At 46.9% G+C, this 21,236-nt stretch overlaps 1 protein-coding gene across 1 annotated transcript in view; it reads right to left on the reverse strand.

Moving 5' to 3' along the window:
* Window positions 1-21,236, reverse strand: part of TRAPPC9 (trafficking protein particle complex subunit 9) — an 806,634-nt gene that overhangs the window by 561,999 nt on the left and 223,399 nt on the right. The gene's annotated exons all lie outside the window — the stretch shown is intronic.

Consider the following 21,236-nt stretch of genomic DNA (forward strand, 5'->3'; position numbering starts at 1 on the left):
AATCCCTTGTGATAGATTTTGGCCAGGTTACAAATACTCTTTATGGAGACGTCAGGGGTATATTAGACCCTTACCCTCTAAAGCAACTAATCAAGCACAGATCATACGTCGGTCAGAAAGTGGTTACAGTTTAATGTTCAGCTGCAAAGCACAGCACATCTGAGGGGGCAGAAGACCATTTTTTTTCTCTGCTGTTCAGTAACACTTACAGGTATTGCCCCTCCCCCAGCCTGTGATTCAACAGTGAAGTACCGGGTGCATAGATAAGGGAGCAGTGGCTGGGATAGGGGGGCAGCGCCCGTGTGCTCTCAATGCACCGGCCGCCACTGGTAGAAACAATGAATGACTGGTAATTAACTGACAGCTGAGAAGCCTCTGTGCACTGAAAGAAAGAGCTGCTAGTAAATAGCACGAGCCCAGGGGGATTGGGAGCACGAGCCCAGGGGGATTGGGAGCACGAGCCCAGGGGGATTGGGAGCACGAGCCCAGGGGGGTTGGGAGCACGAGCCCAGGGGGGTTGGGAGCACGAGCCCAGGGGGGTTGGGAGCACGAGCCCAGGGGGGTTGGGAGCACGAGCCCAGGGGGGTTGGGAGCACGAGCCCAGGGGGGTTGGGAGCACGAGCCCAGGGGGATTGGGAGCACGAGCCCAGGGGGATTGGGAGCACGAGCCCAGGGGGGTTGGGAGCACGAGCCTAGGGGGGTTGGGAGCACGAGCCCAGGGGGATTGGGAGCATGAGCCCAGGGGGATTGGGTCAGGAGGGCCAGAGAAGGCAAAATATAAGCAGATTAAATTTAGGCTTTAAAAATGGGATTTCACCTTTCAACATAGATATTGGATCTTTGAGCCCAGGTAGGCTGCAGCGTAAAACCGTCCGTGCGCTAACATTTACCATACATTAATAAAACATCCAGAGACAATCTTTTATCTCTCTTCCCAAGAGGAAGGTGTCCTGGCGGAATCATTAATGGCTGAACGGCAAACGAAGCTTTTATTACAGCGACTGATCCGGCGGAGAGACTAGCGCGGAGCGAGGTGTGTCCCAGGGCGACGGCTGACTTATGAAATATGTATACTAGTCAAAGAACATTTGAAACATTCTTAAATTCGTGACATTTTGTAATATTTCTCCCTGGGAAACGATATATTCCGCTGCCCTTTTACGGACGGTTTCCAACTCAAAGATTAATGAAGGACGGGACTAATTTTACCTCTACAAAAGAAAAGCTTGGAAGACAAAAACAAGTCAACGGAGAGAGAAAACAATAGACACATCTGCCGCATAAATACAATTAAAGGGGCTGTGTCATCGAGAAAAGTTAATGCAGCAGCACAAATATAGACAAAACAAAAGTGTTTTTATTTATGCTTTCAGTGTCTAAATTAATCCTCTCGCTTCCATGGACATATGTGCTACGCCCCAGCATGTCTCCCAGGCTCCATTGCCCCTGTTGGTTGCCCAGGACAGCCATTGTGGGTGTTGGAAGAGAGAGAAGAGGACGATCTGTGCTTGATAAGCTCACTTAATACAAGAGATGACATCAGGAGTCTAATAGACCCCTGATATCTCCCTAAAAGGGCCCATTATGTACCATTATGCTTCCCTATAGAGAAGCTTGTCGGTCCCCATTAAAATTAAAGGGGCTGTGTCATCAAGAAATGTTTATATGGTAGCTCAAATATAGACAAAATAAAGTGTTTGAGGCTTTTGGTGTCTACAATAATCTTTTCACTGCCATGGACATAGGTACTATGCCTTGGCATGTCTCACAGGCCCTGCAGCTACTTCTGGGAGCCCGGTACGCTCGTGGTGGGTGCAGAAAGAGAAGAGAATGTGTGCTTGATCAGCTTCAATGAGGTTAAGAGGTGTAATAAACCCCTGATGTCTCCTTAAAATAGATCTGTCATGTACATTCTGCTTTTATATGGGGGGGGGGGGGGGACTTGTCCGTCCCCTATGTAATCTTCCATACAAATAACATTTAAGGGACTGACATAAAGAAAAGTTTATCTAACAACCCAAATATAGACAACATAAAATGCTTGTGTGAAGCTTTCAGTGTCTACATTATTCCTTTTTGGCTGCCAATGATGTATGTGCTATGACCCAGCATGTCTTCCAGGCTCTGCTGCCCCCAAGTCACCCAGGAGAACAACTGCGGGTGTTGGCAGAGAGAGTGGAGGATGATCTGTGCTTGATCAGCTTCAAGGAGGTGACATCAGGGGTCTAATAGACCCCTAATATCTCCTTAAAATGGCCCATTATGTACATTATGCTGTCATATAGAGGAGCTTGTCAGCCTCATACGTGGTCTACTATACCAATAAAATTAAAAGGGACTCTGCTATCAAAAAAAGTTTATGTAGCAGCTCAAAAATAGATAAAATAAAACGGCCGATTGAAACTTTTAGTGTCCATATTAAAAGGGGAAGTGCATTGTTTGGCTGGGCTTCACCTATGGATCACAGGAGTGCAATTCATTTTGCACTCCTGTGACCCGTTTTCAGCAGAGAGCAGTCTGAAGTCTGCTCTCCACTGACGTCACAGATCAGTCCAGGCACCACATCATCACGACAATGTAAGTCGGGATCCACCAGGTGCCTGGACTGATATATGTCTCAGCCTCTCAGCGAGCCATTGAGATGGCAGCTCCCCGCCCCTCCACAGCTTAGCTTGGAGTAGCAGAGCAGGAGAGATGCTTGATTGATAGGCAGCAGCTCTCTGCTTTGGGAGCCGAGAGAACCAAGCCATTGGCGATGTTCGATGGCTACGTTCTCAGTGCAGAGACGCCGGGGGACAGATGCAGCATCAGCCAGATACTGCATCCACCTAGGTAAGTATGATTATGGGAAAAAACAGATTCCCATACTTCTCTTTTAATCCTTTCACTACCATGGACATAAGTACCATGCCCTCTGCCAGACCCCACACCCCGGCAAGTCTCCCAGGCTCTGCTGCCCCTTCTGGTTGCCCAGAAAGGCCATGGCGGGTGTTGGCAGAGACAGCAGAGGACGATCTAGGCTTGACCGGCTTTAGTGGGGTCAGGAGTTCCTGTTGAACCGGCCGAGATTCGAACTGTGTATGGCCTTGCCTTTGGCAGGCTACACATAATATATATTTTTCGTTCAACCACCGGGTTGAAGTAAAAAAAATATGTGCCAATTCCTCCATTCACACACTCCATCATGTGGATGGGGGAATCCCTCCCGTTGTGCTATTATGTTCTGCCTGTGGGGAACCTTCCTTGCCAGCAGAATACAATGATCAGTGTTGCCAGCTATAGCCAGCAGCACCGATTGTTTGAGGAAGAAAAAACCCAACAGGGTGGTTGTATAGAAGTTGATGGATAGATCGACCTCTGCACAACCAGGGTGCCTATTCCTGGATGGAACTTCATCAAGTCTCTGCTGAATTGGCCAAATTTTGATCCATGTATGGCCAGCTTTTAGTGTAAAATTGTTTCACCTTGCTCTCGGTTTTCTGGGATCCTTTAACAAAAAAAAAAGAGAAAAGCAACGCACCTGCTTTAAGAACGAAGAGATATTAGAATTGATTTTACTGGCACAGAGCTGGCTCTGCGATAAAACAAACCCCAGACTCAGCACAATGGGTACGACTTAATCCAGTTTGCTTTTCTGTCTCGTAAAGTGAATAATGGGCTAATCTGGCCGTATATAAGCATAGAAAGGATCCATGAAATATTTAAAACGTTGAGGGAGGGTTGTGGCGCTGGAAGCTCGTTCCCGAAAACTTTGCGAGGCACTAGATCAACGATGACAAGGCCGTATCACTGTGTGGGCCAGGAGGAGACGATACAAGCCTTCAGGTGATCTGGCTGCTTTACCATCTTATCAAATATTCACTGGAAGCCTCTTCGGAGAAAAGAGAAATGAAATACAATGTAGAAATCTGTTTTTGTAGCTCACAGATTGGATTAAACGTTATTGCCTGTCTTGATTCGCGGCTACAAGGCCATCTCCATGGGCAAGATAATACTTTAGCTGTATTCTACATGTGCATTTTTAAAGCAGCTTTAAAACACTTGACAACGAGGCGCCCCCGACCCACGGCTGAGTACTAGCACAGAACGTACCTGTAAGTGCATGTGCCCAGCCGTGCCATTCTGCCGACGTAAATGTGCAGGAGGCGGACCTTAAGTGGTTAATTACATTTCCATAAAACCTTATTTTTATTATCAACCGTGTAGCCTGTGTGTTATTTCTATTTTTTTTTTCCTTCTTCCTTTCCCTCCCGGCTTCTCCCGCGCTGTCTCCGTGTCGAATCCCCGCTTCCCGCGCTTAGTTTGAAGCCTCCGCCGACATATAACGAGCGCAGTACACTCGGGTACATTCGGCCAGGCTTAGCTTCTCACGCATAAACGTCACAGAGCGTGACGAGCGAAGCCGAGCCTGGCCGAATGTACCCGAGTGCACTGCGCTCGGTATATGTCGGCGCAGGCATTCAAACTAAGCGCGGGAAGCGGGTATCGGTTTATATCACGCACCCACGATTTTGCCCTGATTTTCAGGGCAAAAAAGTGCGTGGTATACGCCGATAAATACGGTAATGCTAGACTGGCATCCTCCAACTGTGGTTGCCATATAAGTTCAAATTTGCTCATTCCCCCTGCGGCTATATGACAATCTTTCTCTTAGGAGTAGGGAGTTTACGTATTGGGTCCACTGCCTCCCTGTGGTACAGGTACAGCAATCTAGTTATCATAAGATATTTTCATTTTTGAGAATAGCTCGGCATCTATAGCACCAAGTAGGTACACCAGGGGATCTAAAGGGACTGGTACCTGAGCCAATCTATTCATACACTGGGAGATTTCTTCCCAGTACCGATGTCATTTTGGACATCTGCATATTAGATGTATAAAATCCCCCTGGTGTATTTTACACTTTGGGCATTGGGGGGAATCTCTCCCTCCCCACCTATACATTCGTAGTGGTGTTCTATATGCTCTATGCAAAATAAATACCATATTTATCGGCGTATAACGCGCACTTTTTTCCCCTGAAAATAGGGGGGAAATCACGGGTGCGCGTTATACGCCGATCCCTGCCGTCTCCGAGGGAAGAGGAGGAACGAGTGCCACTGAATTACAGAGCCGCGATCTACTGTATACCGGGCGCTCCGTCACTCACAGCCACGCCTCCTGGCCCCGCATTGGGCAACTGTCCATCATATGAGCAGGGCCAGGAGGCGTGGCTGTGAGTGACGGAGCGCCCGGTACACAGAAGATCGCGGCTCTGTAATTCAGCGGCACTCGTTCCTCCTCTTCTCTCGGAGACAGCAGGGATCTGACACTGGCGAGGCTGCAATGATGGCAGTGTTTCCAAGGTCAGTGTTTCCAGGGGAAGTGAGGGGGTGCTGTGAAAGACAATATAAGGTGTTTGGGGTGTGGGCTTTATCCTAAATGGACAAGGTCTCCTTATTACATGGACTTTATTATACATACAGTAGATACCTTCAAGCTGTTCCTCCAGGAAAAGAATACTAAAGCATTTTGTTTATATCTCACTTGTGGTCTAATTCAGCGGCACTCGTTCCTCCTCTTCCCTCTGAGACAGTTCAAAGTTCTTTATTTAAAATGTTTTTTTCCTTAAACTTCCCTCCTAAAATTGGGGTGCGCGTTATACGCCGATAAATACGGTAGTTGTGATAATCTATCTGACGCAGATACCGATACTACCGGAATGGATTCAAAAGCTCTGTCCCACTGGTTCTGATCTATATCCCCTATATCTTCCACCCATTTACTACGGCATCTCAGAGAGGCGTGATCCTGCACCATCGCTAACAGTTTCATATAGATTTTTTATAATAATCCTCTCCGGTCGTCTGTTCCAAGGACTTCCTTTATCAGGGGTGATGACACTATTGTTAACCGGTTAACGCCAGCCGCATGTACATATACGTCCCCGCCTTTCCGCGGGTCGGGGGTCTGATCGGGATCACCCCCGGTACATGCGGCGGTCGGAAACCCGCGGGGAGCGATCCGGGACGACGGCGCGGCTATTCGTTTCTAGCCGCCCCTTCGCGATCGCTCCCCTGAAGCTGAAGAACGGGGAGAGCCGTATGTAAACACAGCTTCCCCGTGCTTCACTGTGGCGGCTACATCGATCGAGTGATCCCTTTTATAGGGAGACTCGATCGATGACGTCAGTCCTACAGCCACACCCCCCTACAGTTGTAAACACACACTAGGTGAACCCTAACTCCTACAGCGCCCCCTGTGGTTAACTCCCAAACTGCAACTGTCATTTTCACAATAAACAATGCAATTTAAATGCATTTTTTGCTGTGAAAATGACAATGGTCCCAAAAATGTGTCAAAATTGTCCGAAGTGTCCGCCATAATGTCGCAGTCACGGAAAAAAACGCTGATCGCTGCCATTAGTAGTAAAAGAAAAAAAAAAAATAATAAAACTATCCCCTATTTTGTAAACGCTATACATTTTGCGCAAACCAATCGATAAACGCTTATTGCGATTTTTTTTACCAAAAATAGGTAGAAGAATACGTATCGGTCTAAACTGAGGGGAAAAAAAATTTTATATATGTTTTTGGGGAATATTTATTATAGCAAAAAGTAAAAAATATTGCATTTTTTTCAAAATTGTCGCTCTATTTTTGTTTATAGCGCAAAAAAAAATAAAACCGCAGAGGTGATCAAATACCACCAAAAGAAAGCTCTATTTGTGGGGGGAAAAGGACGCCAATTTTGTTTGGGAGCCACGTCGCACGACCGCGCAATTGTCTGTTAAAGCGACGCAGTGCCGAATCGCAAAACCTGGCCTGGGCATTTAGCTGCCTAAAAGGTCCGGGGCTTAAGTGGTTAATGATTGTGTTTTTTGTTGTGCCTGCAGAGCGTGTCGAATTTGGAGGTATTGATAAAACCCCCTTGGACTTAACTGAAATTCCTGACATAGCTGTGCGTATATTTTTAATACCTCCCCCTCATATAGTTGTGCAAAAAAAAAAAATCCCTTTCTCTTTCCATGGGGTAACTTCCCTTAGTTCCTGTAGCTCTGGGTATCTTGGATTGTGCCATATCGGCATAAGGGCAGTACCCCTGGTATCCCTAGAACTTTCCGGGTCTCCCCCATACCCTTTTAAGAAGAGTAAAAATCGGGGCAGAGTATGGAAACTAGGCAGATACATTTCCAAGTGTGATGCTGCCTCTAATGTGGTAGCAGATATAGTCACCAGCTTACATATAGGGTCCTCACTCATTTCCCGCCCCCATCCTGCCAGCTGCTGGAGCTGAGAAGCCAAAAAGTACATTTTAGGGTGAGGGCCAGACCTCCTCTATCTTTTCTATACTGAAGGGTAGCTAAACTTATCCTGGCTACCTTCTTCTTCCAGATTAGATCCCTCATCAAAGTATCAATTTGTTTAAACCATCCATATGGGTGAATTGTGAAAGACGTATAGAAGCTGTGGCGCCCATACCATTTGCAGATGCGTGCAACTAAGCCTCTGTTTTTCACGCACACAGTTAGACAGGTGAATTTGGTTGGTTGCTGATTGGTCGGTAAGTTTGAGCCTGGATAGTCTATGTTTTTGTATGTATATGCGCCCATTCCAGCGCTCTTTATTGTATAGACCAGTCATAGGTAGGGGCAGTGACTTTTGTTTGTTGTATTTATGTCATTGTGGCCAGGCAGCACACTGGCACCTTTGCTTTCATGTGCTGAGTGTGCTCCTGCCCCTTTAATGAGGGCTGGGCTACCTCCAGTCACCTGCCCCTTATCTATCCATCAGCAGTCATGTGCTCCCACTGAGGAGACATAAAATGCAATGTTATAGTTAGGACTGCAGTATACAGAGCGCCTTGACAGGGCCTGCAGCTTACACATGCATTTGCAGATGCGTGCAACTAAGCCTCTGTTTTTAACGCACACAGTTAGACAGGTGAATTTGGTTGGTTGCTGATTGGTCGGTAAGTTTGAGCCTGGATATTCTATGTTTTTGTACCATTTTTATTAAGTTTGCCCGCCCATTGTCCTACCACTGACAATGGGAGTTTGCACCAACTACTGCATTTCTCCTTCTGTCTATCCAGCAGAGGGCCCATGTTCAGCCGAAGGTACTCAGCCGGGTCTGGGGATACCACCACTCCCAAGTACTTAAAACTATCGGTTATCAATATCTGTTCTGCTCTAACTGGCAAGGGCTACCTTAGCTTGTCTATAGGCATCAAAATTGATTTAGACCAATTGATGCCAAAACCCGAGAAGCTTTCGAAGTCCCCTATTATCCTCATCACTGCCCGCAATGAAGCGGCCAAGTCACCTAAATAGATAAGCGCATCATCCGCGTACAAGGATATTTTATCTTCCCTCTGTCCCCTACGGAACCCCACCACCTCTGTTGCGTTTTGGATCAGGATGGCCAGAGGCTCGACCGCTAGTGCGAACAGCAATGGGGACAACGGACACCCTTGCCGAGTCCTTCTAGGTAAATCAAATACAGGCGAAAGTTTGTTATTAATACGCAGTTTGGCTCTGGGTTTAGAGCAAAGCACCTTTACCCATTCTACGGACTTACTCTTTAAGGGAAAGAGTAATGCCCTGTACACGCGAATGGGTTTTCGACGAGAAAACTGTCAGGAGAGCTTTAGGGCGGAAATCCTGGCCATGTGTATGCTCCATCGCAGTTTTTCCGACGGCGATACGGCAGGCAAAAAAAAGAGAACCGGCTCTCTTTTTTCCCAGTCGGGATTCCCGGCGGACTCTTTCCCGGCGGAAAACTTACTTTTTTGGCAGTTTTCCTGTGGGGAAAAAGTCTGATGGAGCATACACACGGTTGGGATTCCCGAGGAAAAGCTCTCATCTGAGTTTTCCAGACGGGAAAACCGAAACGTGTGTACGGGGGAAAAAGTAGAGAGCAGGTTCTCCGTTTTCCCCTCGGACCTTTTGCCATCTGGAATCCCGGTCCTGTGTACTGGGCATAAGATGTGAAAAGCTATCAGTTTAGTCATCTTTGTTCAGTCTAATGCAGATCACATGTTGCTGCAGGTGTGTATAGCAGCGGCGGTCCGTCCATAGGCACATTCCGCACCGCCAACCAGCTGCCTATCAGAGCCTGCGGCTCTTATAGGCTTTCCGAGTACAGCCCTCGTCTCCCGGATGTCTTATCCAGGGAACGTACGGGGTGCGTTCCTTGGATAAGACTGACGGCCGTCTCAGCCAATCAGGTTTTCCGATTATGGTTATCGGTAACCTGATTGGCTGAGACGTCACCAAGGCGGGAGAAGACATCGAGGGATGTCGAAGGATTAAGGTAAGTGCATTTTACAGGGCACAGCGGCGACAATGGGCACAGAAGCGACAAAGGGCACAGTGGCAACAATTAAAGGGCACAGTGGCAACAATGGGCACAGTAGTGACAATGGGCACAGTGGCATCAATGGGCACAGTGGTGACAATTAAAGGGCACAGTGGTGACAATTAAAGGACACAGTGGTGACAATTAAAGGACACAGTGGTGACAATTGAGGGGCACAGTGGCTGCATTTGATGGAATGGCACAGTGGTGACCATTGATGGCACAGTGGCTGTGTTTGATGGCATGGCACAGTGACTGCGTTTGATGGCATGGCACAGTGACTGCGTTTGGCATGGCACAGCGACTGCGTTTGATGGCATGGCACAACGGTTGCGTTTGATGGCATGGCACAGTGACTGCGTTTGATGACATGGCACAACGGCTGCGTTTGATGGCATGGCACAGTGACTGCGTTTGATGGCACGGCACAGCGGCTGGGTTTGATGGCATGGCACAGTGACTGCATTTGATGGCATGGCACAGTGGTGCGAATTAATGGCATAGTGACTGCATTTGATGGCATGGCACAGTGGTGATAATTGATGGCACAGTGGCTGTGTTTGATGGCATGGCACAGTGGTGCGAATTGATGGCATAGTGACTGCATTTGATGGCATGGCACAGTGGTGATAATTGATGCCACAGTGGCTGCATTTGATGGGCACAGTGAGGCTGCAATTTTCTTTCTTTTTTCTTTTACGTTTGCGCCCCCACAAAAATGTTGAGCACCAGCCGCCACTGGTGTATAGTTTTATTTGTTGGGCACTGTGGCACAGCATTGTGGTATAAAACAAAAAACATAAGTAATGGGTGAATCTGCTGCAACCAACTTTAGGAAAAGAACGTCTCTGAGAAAACGGCGGTGCCGAAATGAACACTACAGTCTGAAGCTGAGCTCCATCTTTCCTCTATAAGAATGGCTCTGTGACGTTCAGAAGGAGCGTAGAATCTACTCCTCAGAATGGACACAGTCCATCATGCCGCCGCAGGCATTAGCCGCAGTCAGGCGGGCTTTTATTTTAATGTTACTTTTGTAGACTGGAAGCGATAATTCAATCACCTCTCCGGCATCGTTTCGTCCATGATATACAAGCAGCCATGAGAAGACAGTAAAGTACGACCACTGCTTAATGATATTCTATCAATCCTCGTAAGGATCCGATTCTATGTTTAGATGCTCAGCTTGTCTAAATTTCCGGGGATTAACAATGCTTAGAAACTGGAGTCCAGGCCCAGAAGCCCTAAAGAGAACCTGTCACCTATATTTATGGGTGTATTAGAACATTTCCAATGATGTGCATCTTATGGAACTGCATGTACATTTCCTCTGGGTGAATGAGGGCAAAATAGAACACCAATAGGCTCTTTCCATTTCAGGTCGAATGTTTTTCATTCAATAAAGTGGTTGGTAAACCGCTAAAATTATAACATGAATAAAGTATATCCCTTTATAGTATGTACTTGCCTCAATCCAAAGCGCCTAGTGCGATTTCTGTCTGCTCTCCTATTCCTCTGCGGTCAGCATGAGTCTTTTCTAAAGAAAGGGCCAGTTTACTGTCCTTAAGACTTTAGAAGGGCTGGCCTGGGCCCAGTGGGAGTAAACAATGGCTAATCTTTGGTATCAGGGGGATAAATAGTTGGTGTTAGTGGGAGGAATAGTTCCCAATGCCGGATTCCAGACAAGGCCAACAAGGCCAGGCCTCGGGGCGGCAGTATGTGTAGGGGCGGCACTGTGGCTGAGAGGACACTTTCACCACCTTCACTTTGGGAGTTCCTCCCTGTCATGTCACGGATGGTGAGAGGAGAGAAAACTGAGGGAAGAGGTGAGCACCCCCCCCCCCCCCCCAGTTCTCTATGCAATTTTTGGCAGCAGCACCCCCCCCCCCAACTCTCAATGTCATATTCGGCAGCAGCACCACCCCACCCCCCCCGCCGCTTCTCAGTGTCCCCCCCAGTACTGCGCAGGCGGGGGCGGCATTGAAGGACCTGGCCTTCGGGCGGCAAAGGGAGTAAATCCGGGCCTGATAGTTCCCCATTGTTGGTGTCAGTGGGAGAAATAGTGCTCTATCATTGGTGTCAGTGGAAGGAATAGTTCCTTTATTGTTGGTGTCAGTGGGGAGAATAGTGTTCTATCATTGGTGTCAGTGGGAGAAATAGTGCCCCATCATTGGTGTCCGTGGGAGGAATAGTGCCCAGTCATTGGTGTCCGTGGGAGGAATAGTGCCCAGTCATTGGTGTCCGTGGGAGGAATAGTGCCCAGTCATTGGTGTCAGGATTTGGGATCTATGAGACCCCAAATCCATCCTCTGCACTTAAAAGCATTCACAAAGTTATTTTTTTTATGGTTATCAATTTTAAAAAATTGGCGCCGATTGTTCATGAGTAAACTGGAAGGGATGTCCTGTCATCGCTTCAAGTTTACTATTACGAACAACCGAACAAAGTCGATCCGGGCTTTGCTTGGACAGCCGATGCGCCGGCTGGTCGCTTGGGTCTCCTGGTGGGACAGGAGAGCGCGAGAGAGCCACGGTAAGCAGCGGGAGGGGGGGACTCGACCCTTCCCACGGCTTGTAATAGCAATTGAGCGGCTAGTCAGTTCAACTTCTCAGGAAAAATGGATAGGTAAACACACTACACACTAATGACCGCTCCCCCCCTCCCCCTTTCCTTAGGAACTCCAGGACGGATCAGAGCAATTCTAATTGGTTGAGGCAGAACCCACCAGCTGTCAAACCCCCAAAGCTGTTGCACTAGCTGCGTGGGTAGTGAAAGCTTATCACTCACTGAGGTTAGTGCAGTGGGGAATGGGAGGTTGTGGCGCAGGGGTGCTCAACGCTTTTGAAGAGCAAGCCACTTAAAGCGGGGGTTCCGCGGTCCTGACGTTTTTTTGGGTTCCTTAAACGCTTGTTATGTTAAAAAAAAATTACTCACTTCTTGTATGTCTCTACTGCGCCGCAAACGCCGTTGGTATAAAATATGACTTTATAAAATGCTCTTCATGCCGTTTCCATTTTGCTTGTGGGCAGCGTGAAGCCCACAAGCAAATGTTTCCGGGAATTCGATCTCCCATCATCACGTGACCTGCTTCATGGGTCACGTGATCAGGGCCGGCCTTAGGTGTTCAGGTGCCCTGTGCGAGCTAATCCTGTGGCGCCCCCCCCCCCATCTTCACCCCTCGCCCCCAAGACATTGTGCAATTTGCCGCCCCCCTGAAAGTGCCGCCTGGTACATTGGTACCATCGGGTCCTATGTGATCATGTGAGCAACTGACTGCGACTTACATTCTGCGAGCTGTGATGGCCGCACGGCGCCCCTGTTGCCCATGGCGCCCTGTGCGGCCGCACAGCTCGCACACCCCAAAGGCCGGCCCTGCACGTGATGACTAAAACCCCCCCGCTATATTTCGTCAATCTGCCTTATCACTCGTCTCCTGGGAAGCGTAACGCTGTGCTCCCAGGAGACATTGGGGCGCTTGGAATGTAATGACACGCCCAGTCCCGCAGGAGGGATACCCGGAAGTGCCTTGAATTGTCTCCTGAATCAAGGTATTTGAATACTTAAAAAAATTATCGATAGTGGACTTTACATGTATGTATTGAGCCGGTCTTATTAAGCCGCAGTTTGTATTGAGGGTGAACCTCCGCTTTAAGCGATTTGGTAACTGGTCACTGCCCCCCCCCCCCCCCAAAACCACAAATGTGAACGAGTCCTTATTGTCCTGATTCCCCTATAAGAGTGCTTTCACACTGATGCAGTGTGGTTTACCCACACTGCCGAACATGGTGCGACCGGCTGCTTCCTACACTGCTGGCGCCACCTCCATGGACTCTGATGTTCTGAGTGGGCGGGTCGGCAACCTGTTGATTGCGATCTGGGCTTGCTGACCCGCCATCCCAAAAGCATAGGCATGTGCTTCTCTGGTTTGAGGTCATAGGCCACATCAGAGGGCTCCGAGGGGCCACTGGTTGAGCACCCCCGGAGTAGCGTGTTAGTTCACCTTAAATTTTTTGGGAAAAAAATACATATAACATATATAGTGTAACATATATATATATATATATATATATATATATAAGAAAATAGAAAAAACTTTAAAAAAAAGTTGACCCCAGAGAGTATACATGATTCTGTGCTTGCAAAGCATGCTTGGAATTCAAATGAAGTCCAGCAGTGCCTTTTTACATCCTCTAGTCTCTGACTCACTCCGGGCAGCAGCTGCTCTTCGAGTTTCCCGAATATGAAACATTCATACCCGATATTTGATATTTATAGGATTGCAAAAGAAGGTTTTATGGGTACTGAGTGCAATAAGAAAATAAATAAAAATAAATAAGGGCTAGTTTACACTCGTTTCAAAACAAGGCTTCGGACAGGTTTTGTTAAAGCTCTCTGAACGCCAGTCAAAGATCCTGTCACTAAATAAAATGGTTAGCTTACAGTCCTGTTTACACCCTTGCTTTTGCTTGGTGCTTCGATGAGGCTTCAGTGGGGCTTTGGTGGGACTTCAGCGAGCCTTCGCTGGGACTTCGGCGAGCCTTCGCTGGGACTTCGGCGAGCCTTCGCTGGGACTTCAATGGAGCCTTCGCTGGGACTTCAATGGAGCCTTCGCTGGGACTTCAATGGAGCCTTCGCTGGGACTTCAATGGAGCCTTCGCTGGGACTTCAATGGAGCCTTCGCTGGGACTTCAATGGAGCCTTCGCTGGGACTTCAATGGAGCCTTTGCTGGGACTTCAATGGAGCCTTCGCTGGGACTTCAATGGAGCCTTCGCTGGGACTTCAATGGAGCCTTCGCTGGGACTTCAATGGAGCCTTCGCTGGGACTTCAGTGAGCCGCCCTCTCAGAACATCAGAGTCCATGGAGGTGGCGCCTTCGCTGGGACTTCAGTGAGCCTTCGGGTGGGACTTCAGTGAGCCTTCGGGTGGGACTTCATTGAGCCTTCGGGTGGGACTTCAGTGAGCCTTCGGGTGGGACTTTAGTGAGCCTTCGCTGGGACTTCAGTGAGCCTTCGCTGGGACTTCAGTGAGCCTTCGCTGGGACTTCAGTGAGCCTTCGCTGGGACTTCAATGGGCCTTCGGTGGGACTTCAATGGGCCTTCGGTGGAGCTTCGAGCTTTGCCACAGACTTCTATGGAGACTTTTTCGGAAATTCCAACAACAAAACCGTGTATTTTTTTCAGACGGAATGTCGGCTCAAACTTGTGTTGCATACACACGGTCACACAAATGTTGTTGGAAATTCCAACCGTTAAGAACGCGGGGACGTACAGCACTACAAAAAGGAAGTTCAATGATTCCGAGCATGCTTAGGATTTTTGTGCGTCGCAATTGCATACAGACGATCGGAATTTCCGACAAGAACATTTCTTGCATAAAAATTTCAGAACCAGCTCTCAAATTTTTGTTGTCGAAAATTCCGACAGAAAATGTCCGATGGAGCCTACACACGGTTGGAATTTTCAACCAAAAGCTCGAACTTTTCTTGTCGAAATTTCCGATCGTCTGTACGCGGCATCTGAAGACACTTTGAAGCACCACTAAAGCTACATGGGGTATAATTTTTTTAAGCCAAGCCGAAACAAAAGTATAAACAGGACTGTAAGCTAACCATTTTATTTAGTGACAGGGGCCCGGATTCAGAAAGAAGTTACGACGGCGTATCTCCAGATACGCCGTCGTAACTCCGAATGCGGGCCGTCGCAACTCGGCGCCTGATTCATAGAATCAGATAAGCCTCACAGTTGCCTAGATACAAGCGGCGCAAGTCTCCTACGCCGTTGTATCTTAGGGTGCATATTTCCGCTGGCCGCTAGGTGGCGCTTCCGTTGATTTCCGCGTCGAATATGAAAATTAGCGAGATACGCCGATTCAGAAACGTACGTCCGCCCGGCACATTGATTTACGTCGTTTACGTAAGGCTTTTTCCAGCGTAAAGTTACCCCTGCTATATGAGGCGTAGCCGATGTTAAGTATGGACGTCGGCCAGCGTTGAATTTTGCGTCGTTTATGTAAGTCCTACGCGAATAGGGCTGTGCGTAAGTTACGTTCACGTCTAAAGCAATGACTATTTGCGGCGTAATTTGGAGCATGCGCACTGGGATACTTTCACGGACGGCGCCGTTCGTTAGTAACGTCAATTACGTGGGGTCACGACTATTTAGCATACAACACGCCCCCCTACCAGCCTATTTTGAATTAGGCGGGCTTACGCCGTGTCAGATACACTACGCCGCCGTAACTTACAGCGCAAGTTGTTTCTGAATACGGGACCTGCCGCTCTAAGTTACGGCGGCGTAGTGTATCTGAGATACGCTACGCCCGCCTAAAGATAGGCAGATCTCTCTGAATCCGGGCCAGGATCTTTGACTGGCGTTCAGAGAGCTTTAACAAACCCTGTCCGAAGCCTTGTTTTAAAGCAAATGTAAACTAGCCCTTAACCACTTAACGCCCGCCGCACGCCTATTTACATCCACAGAATGGCACGTACAGGCAGATGGGCGTATATATACGTCTCCGCCTTCTAGCGGGTCGGGGGTCCGATCGGGACCCCCTCCGTTGCGTGCGGATTCCCGCGGGGAGCGATCCGGAATGACTATTCGTTTATAGCCGCCCCGTCGCGATCGCTCCCCGGAGCTGAAGAACGGGGAGAGCCGTATGTAAACACGGCTTCCCCGTGCTTCACTGTGGCGGCTGCATCGATCGAGTGATCCCTTATATAGGGAGACTCGATCAATGATGTCAGTCCTACAGCCACACCCCCCTACAGTTGTAAACACACACTAGGTGAAACATAACTCCTTCAGCGCCCCCTTGTGGTTAACTCCCAAACTGCAACTGTCATTTTCACAATAAACAATGCAATTTAAATGCATTTTTTGCTGTGAAAATGACAATGGTCCCAAAAATGTGTCAAAATTGTCCGAAGTGTCCGCCATAATGTCGCAGTAACGAAAAAAAAATCGCTGATCGCCGCCAATAGTAGTAAAAAAAAAAAATTAATAAAAATGCAAAAAAACTATCCCCTATTTTGTAAACGCTATAAATTTTGCGCAAACCAATTGATAAACACTTATTGCGATTTTTTTTACCAAAAATAGGTAGAAGAATACGTATCGGCCTAAACTGAGAAAAAAAAATGTATATATGTTTTTGGGGGATATTTATTATAGCAAAAAGTAAAAAATATTGCATTTTTTTCAAAATTGTCGCTCTATTTTTGTTTATAGCGCAAAAAATAAAAACCGCAGAGGTGATCAAATACCACCAAAAGAAAGCTCTATGTGTGGGAAAAAAGGACGCCAATTTTGTTTGGGAGCCACGTCGCACAACCGCGCAATTGTCTGTTAAAGCGACGCAGTGCCGAATCGCAAAACCTGGCCTGGGCATTTAGCAACAAAATGGTCCGGGGGTTAAGTGGTTAATGTGTGTTGAAGCCGAAGCAAATGTAAATGAGCCCTAAAAGTCTTTAAAAAGTTTCTATGTGGCTGCTGTGGAAGTGTTAAGAAATGTGTTGCCTGAAGCATGTCTGGCACATATACAGGGAAGACGTACAGATCTTCACCCATCTCTGAGGACACGGCTCTGTATTTGGGTGCCAGGCAGACAAGTTCTTCCCACTTGCCAGCCTAACGCGTCCAGGAACCTGCCAGGTTCGGGTGGCGGGAAAGGGTTAACGGCTGCCATGGCAGCGGCCTCCAAGAACAGAATTACCATTTATCACAGCGCTCCGGCTCTGGCAGTTGGCAGCGTGGTTATAAATAGACCCATTAACAGCCTGCAATGAATCTTTAAACAGCACAACATGGGACAAGCAGAGGCTAAAAATAGCTCTGCGCCAAGAGGGGGAGCGGCTGTCCTCAGGAGCACCTTTCGCCTTTCGCACGGTTCCAGAATCCTCCTTCTATGTTATGTAAATCCTCTATGTTATGTTAATTACCAGAGCTTTATCTATAGCACAAATGTGACGGGCAATGGTTTCATTTTTAACCACTTGCCCCCTTTGTGTCCTTAAATCTCTTCGAGTCCCGGAGCACTTTTTTTTTTCTTTTTTTCTTTTTCGCGTCGCCCTGGTTCTGCACATTATGGCCCGGATTCACAAAGACTTACGACGGCGTATCTCCAGATACGCCGTCGTAAGTCCGAATGGCCGCCGTCGTATCTATGCGCCTGATTCATAGAATCAGTTACGCATAGATTTGGCCAAGATACGAGCGGCGTAAGTCTCCTACGCCGTTGTATCTTTGGGGTGCAATATTTACGCTGGCCGCTAGGTGGCGCTTCCATTGATTTCCGCGTTGAATATGTAAATAAGCAAGATACGCCGATTCACGAACGTACGTACGCCCGTCGCAATTAGTTACGCCGTTTACGTAAGACATACGCCGGCATAAAGATAAAGCAGGTCTCTAGGTGGCGCAGCCCATGCAAAGTATGGACGCCGGAACAAGCGTATTTTTACGTCGTTTGCGTAAGTCGTACGCAAATAGGGCTGTGCGTAAGTTACGTTCACGTCGTAGGCGGTGTTCGACGTATCTTAGGCATTCTATCCGACGCATGCGCACTGGGATACGTCCACGGACGACGCATGCGCCGTTTGTTCAAAACGTCATTTACGTGGGGTCATGCTTTATTTACATAAAACACGCCCACCTCTTCACAAGTTGAATTAGGCGCGCTTACGCCGGAACATTTACGCTACGCCGCCGTAACTTAGGACGCAAGTGCTTTGTGAATACAGCACTTGCCTCTTTAAGTTGCGGCGGCGTAGCGTAAATACGATACGCTACGCCCGCCCAAACTTACGCCGCCCTATGTGAATCTGGGCCTATATCTCTTTAATCTTCCCCAATGTATCATACATGTTTTATAGTCTACCCCAACATATCATACATGTTTTATAATCTACCCCAACGTATCATACATGTTTGATAATTAACCCCAACATATCATACATGTTTTATAATCTACCCCAATTGATCATACATGCTTTATAGTCTACCCCAACGTATCATACATGTTTTATAATCTTCCCCAATGTATCATACATGTTTTATAGTCTACCCCAACGTACCATACATGTTTGATAATTAACCCCAACATATCATACATGTTTTATAATCTACCCCAATTGATCATACATGCTTTATAGTCTACCCCAACGTATCATACAATTTTTATAGTCTACCCAACTTTCATACATGTTTTATAGTCTACCCCAATGTATCATACATGTTTTATAGTCTACCCCAACGTATCCATACATGTTTGATAATTAACCCCAACATATCATACATATTTTATAGTCTATCCAACATATCATACATGTTTTATAATCCACCGCAACATATCTTACATGTTTCATAGTCTACGTCTAAGTATTATACATGATTTATTGTATGCCCCAATGTATCATGCATGCTTTATAGTCTACCTCAATGTATCGTACATATTTTTTATAGTCTATCCCAACGTGTCATACATGTTTTATAATCTTCCCCAATGTATCATACATGTTTTATAATCAACCCCAACTTATCATACATGTTTTATAATCTACCCCAACATATCATACATGCTTTATAGTCTACCCCAACTTTCATACATGTTTTATAATCTACCCCAACGTATCATACATGTTTTATAGTCTACCCCAACATATCATACATGCTTTATAGTCTACCCCAACATATCATACATGTTTTATAATCTACCCCAATTGATCATACATTCTTTATAGTCTACCCCAACGTATCATACATTTTTTATAGTTTACCCCAACGTATCATACATGTTTGATAATTAACCCCAACATATCATACATATTTTATAGTCTACCCAACGTATCATACATGTTTAACGTATCATACAATCCCAATTTCAAAAAAGTTGGGGCGCTGTGTAAAATCTACATAAAAAAGAATGCAATGATTTACAAATCTCAAAAACTCATATTTTATTCACAATAGAAAATAAAAAACATATCAAATGTTTACATTGAAGAAGAAAGAAAAAGGTCATTTTGAAATTGATGGCAGCAACACGTCTCAAAAAAGTTGGGACAGGGCAACAAAAAGCTGGCAAATTAAGTGGTACCAACAAGGAAGACCTGGAAGAACATTTTGCAACTCATTAAGTTTATTGGCAACCGGTCAGTAACATGATTGGGTATGAAATAAGAGCATCCCAGAGCGTCTCAGGCCCCCGTACACACGACAGAGGAACTCGACGTGCTTGGCACGTCGAGTTCCTCGTCGAGTTTTGGGATGAAGCCGCCGAGGAGCTCGGCGGGCCGCCTTCTCCCATAGAACAACGCGGACAACGAGAAAATAGAGAACATGTTCTCTATTTTCTCGTCGAGTTCCTCGGCGGCTCCATCGAGCCAAAACTGTACAGACGACAGAGTTTCTCGGCAGAATCCGGGTTTTGACCGAGTTTCTCGGTGAATTCTGCCGAGAAACTCTGTCGTGTGTACGAGGCCTCAGAAGTAAAGATGGGCAGAGGTTCACCAATCTGTGAAAAGCTGTGTCTAAAATCTGTCCAACAATTTCAGAATTATGGGCCTAATCCTCAAAAACCTGGCGCAACGTAACTTTTTCCATTTAAGTTACACCGCCGCAAAATCTCTAACTAAGTGCCCGATCCACAAAGCACTTACCTAGAAATTTTGAGCGGTGTAACTTAAATCCGGCCGGCGCAAGGCGTTCCTCTTCTCCAGGGGGCGATTACCATTTAAATGAGGCGCGCTCCCGCGCCGGCCGTACTGCGCATGCTCGTGACGTCATTTTCCCGACGTGCATAGCGCGAAATTACGTTACGTCGGGCTTTGTGGATCGCGACGGGACAATAAAATTGCGTCGGGTAAAAAAAAAGATACGGCGCCAAAAAAAAAATTTAAATTTTAAAAAAATCGCGTCGCGAGCAAGAAAGGTCTGTTTTTACAAGGTGTAAACAGTTTACACCTTGTAAAAGCAGCCCTAATTTTGCGTTTGCAAAATAAAACTTACGGAGAAAAAACGAAGCTGAAAAGCTTTGTGGATCTCCGTAAGTCCTAATTTGCATACCCGAGGCGGCATTTCGACGCAAAATGCCCCCAGCGGCGGATGCGGTACTGCATCCTAAGATCCGACAGTGTAATTCAATTACACATGTCGGATCTTCGTCCTAACTATGGGAAACTGATTCTGTGGATCATTTCCATAGTTAGGACCAGGGATACCACGGAGTAACAGCAATTACTCCGTCATATCTCTTTTGAGGATTTGGCCCAATGTTCCTCAATGTAAAATTTCTAAGACTTTCAGTACCTCATCAACTGCAGTACATACTGTAATATCAAAAGATTCAGGGAATCCTGAGAAATCTCTGTGAAACATTGCCGTCTTCTCTGGGCCAAAGCTCATTGAAAATGGTCTGTTGCAAAGTGGAAAACTGTTCTGTGGTCAGACAGATTGAAATTTGACATTCTTTTTTGGCTACCATGGGCGCCGCATCCTTTGGACTAAAGTGGAGAGGGACCTTCCGGATTGTTATCAGCATTTAAAAGCCAGCATCTCTAATGGTATAGGGCAGGGTTTGACAAATTTGCTTGGAATCTAGGAGCCAGCTAAAAAAGTTAAGAGCCAGAAAACGTCCCGCCCAGCTCGCGCGCAGAAGCGAATACATACGTGAGTAGCGCCCGCATATGTAAACGGTATTCAAACCACACATGTGAGGTATCGCCGCGATCGTTAGAGCGAGGGCAATAATTCTAGCCCTAGACCTCCTCTGTAACTCAAAACATGCAACCTGTAGAATTTTTTAAACTTCGCCTATGGAGATTTTAAAGGGTAAAAGTTTGTCGCCATTCCACAAGCGGATGCAATTTTGAAGCGTGACATGTTGGGTATCAATTTACTCGGCGT

The sequence above is a fragment of the Rana temporaria genome, chromosome 5 (assembly GCF_905171775.1).
Source record: "Rana temporaria chromosome 5, aRanTem1.1, whole genome shotgun sequence".
Classification (NCBI taxonomy): Eukaryota; Metazoa; Chordata; class Amphibia; order Anura; family Ranidae; genus Rana; species Rana temporaria.